Raw genomic sequence first — 2,543 nt, 5'->3', positions numbered from 1 at the left:
TTTCTCTCTCTCTGTCACTCTGCAGGGTTCTGGTTCTGCAGCTGAAGAGATTCCAGGTGTCTCCTACGTCCACGACAAAGCAGCACAATAATGTCCACATAGACCCTGTATTACAACTGACCCTACCAATGCAGAGGTGAAACACACACACACACACACACACACTCTTACACAGATCCACATAATCGTTTCTCACACACTGACTTTATTTGATGTTTTATAGCTTTCCTGGAGAACACGCCCACATCAAGGCCACACCCACTGATCGTCTGGATCCAAACACACTCCCAGATGGTACGTCACAAAAACAGGACACACACACACACACAACTAATGTGAAGAGCAATACAGGCAGAACTAATCAAACTTAGAGAGAACATAGAAAACTGCTGAATATCCAGATGTTTCAGAAGGACATTAAAGGCAGTATTCATCACATTAAGAGCAACTGATCCCAGCTAATCTCTCCTTTCTGTGTGCATCCCCTGTTAATCTAGAAGACAGAAAAGCAGAGGAGGGAAAGACAGAGAGAAATGAACTGGTGAGAGAGAGAGAGAGAGAGAGAGAGAGAGAGAGAGAGACTATAGGGAGGAGTGTAGGAGTAGAGAATGATCTAGGATCAAGTCTAAATGAAGAGAAATAGGGAGGATTTGAACAGAAGTGTAAAGTACACAGTCTATTTTATGTCTAGTGTTTGTGTTTAATGAGTGCTGTCTCTGTTCTGTAGGGTGAATCAGTGTATAAATATTCACTGATCAGTGTGCTGAACCACGTCGGACGCAGCATTTACTGTGGTAAGTGTGTGTAAAACAATTGAAAGCTTTGATACAGTAAATACACATTGTTAAATGTCCAGTCGTATAGAAACGAAGATGAACAACAGCCCCTTTCCAATTTACTGTGTCACAGAAATCACAGAAATTGTATTTCCACCTAAAGCTAGGAAATATAACCAAAAAAGGTTATTTCCCCCAAGAACAACAGGGTGGGGGCACTGTGGGAGCTCACTGATTGGTAATGTCACACTCAGAAAACAGGTGGGAAAAAAAACAAGCCCACCGTAGTTGTGAGTTAAAGACGTGCTAAATTCCTTTGAAGGGGAGGGCAAACAAACCTGGATACCAAATGTGGCAGATAATAGTGGAAATGCTGTGAGCTGGTGAAAAATCAGTGGATACCACCCAACCCTATAATCCTATATAGGTCTTCTTTTTGAACAAGGTTCAATCCAGGACAGCCAATAAGAACAGAGGTCTTTTACATCTATCAGAGCTAAAGGCACAGTGCCAATAACAGTTTGATTAACTGTGAGGGATATAAAGGGTCTGAAAATGGTCATGTAAAAATTCAAATGAGATTAAACCATTACATGCAATTTTGCTTTCAGTCTCATGACTTTCTTTCTCTTTCTCCATCAGGACACTATCTGAGTGACTGCTGCAGCCAGTCTGATTCCAGCTGGCTGTCATGTAATGATGAGCTTGTCACCATGACGACAGTGGAGAAAGTTGTGGAGCAGAGGCGGAGCACTGCTTATGTGTTTTTCTATGAAAGAACTTAAGCAGTGTGTGATAGGTGTGGCCTGCCCTCTTCCCTCAGCTCCAAAGCTCACACACACACTCACTCCTTTTTCAAGCCCTGGAGAGGACCCTGCCAGCCAGAGGAGGACTGGCTCCCCCAGTGGGTCTTGGTTCCTCTCAAGGTTTCTTCCTCGATTGGTTCAGAGGGAGTTTTTCCTTGCCGCTGTCGCCCTAGGCTTGCTCACTGGGGGTTTGGATCCAGGGCTGTCACCATCACTGATATTGGTCATCAATGTACATTGAATGTAACAACACTGGGGGTAAGGAGCCTGAGCTGGTACAGGAGTTTGAGAAATACCAACTAGGTATAGTTGAACTCGCCTGTTTAAACAGTTCGGGCTCATGAACCAAACTCTTTGATGAAGGATGGTCTCTCTCCCACTTAGTAGTCACCCAGAATGAGAGCTGCCAGACGGGTGTGGGGATTCTCACTAATCCACGGCTGCATCTTGTTGGAGTTTGTCCCGGTGGATCAGAGGGTCGCCTCAGTGCAACTCCGTGTTGCAGAGAGGAAAACACTGATTGAGTTCAGAGTTTCCGGCCCTCCTGGAGAAAGTGAATGGAACTCTGACAGAGAGTCCCATGCACTGCTGGGAGACTTCAACGCTCATGTGGGCAATGACTAGGAAGCCTGGGGAAGAGTGATTAGGAGCACCAGTCTGCCTGATCTGAACCTGAGTGGTGGGATGTTGTTGGACTTCTGTGCTAGTCACGGTTTGTCCATAACAAACACCATGTATGAACACAGGGCTGCTTATGAGTGTACTTTGTACCAAAGCACCTTGGGCCTAAGATCAAGGACAGACGTTTTGGTCATGTCATCTGAGCTGAGGCCATATGTTTCAGACACTCGGGTAAAGAGAGGGGCTGAGCTGTGAACTGTTCACCATCCAGAGAAGAGCTGAATCAGGTGTGTGAGAAAACTGTCAGACAGACCTGGGAGACCCAAACAAGTAGTGAGGG

The 2,543-nt window shown here is 45.5% G+C and overlaps 1 long non-coding RNA gene across 1 annotated transcript; it reads left to right on the top strand.

Annotated features, from left to right (window-relative positions):
• Window positions 1–223: 223 nt before the first annotated feature.
• Window positions 224–1,907, top strand: LOC140536425 (uncharacterized). The gene is made up of 3 exons (XR_011977615.1): window positions 224–294; window positions 728–794; window positions 1,419–1,907. It is a non-coding gene; the product is annotated as an uncharacterized lncRNA (long non-coding RNA).
• The last annotated feature ends 636 nt before the right edge of the window (window positions 1,908–2,543 follow it).

The sequence above is a fragment of the Salminus brasiliensis genome, chromosome 1, assembly GCF_030463535.1.
Source record: "Salminus brasiliensis chromosome 1, fSalBra1.hap2, whole genome shotgun sequence".
NCBI classification, from domain to species: Eukaryota; Metazoa; Chordata; class Actinopteri; order Characiformes; family Bryconidae; genus Salminus; species Salminus brasiliensis.
This window is presented reverse-complemented; position numbering and strand designations above follow the sequence as displayed.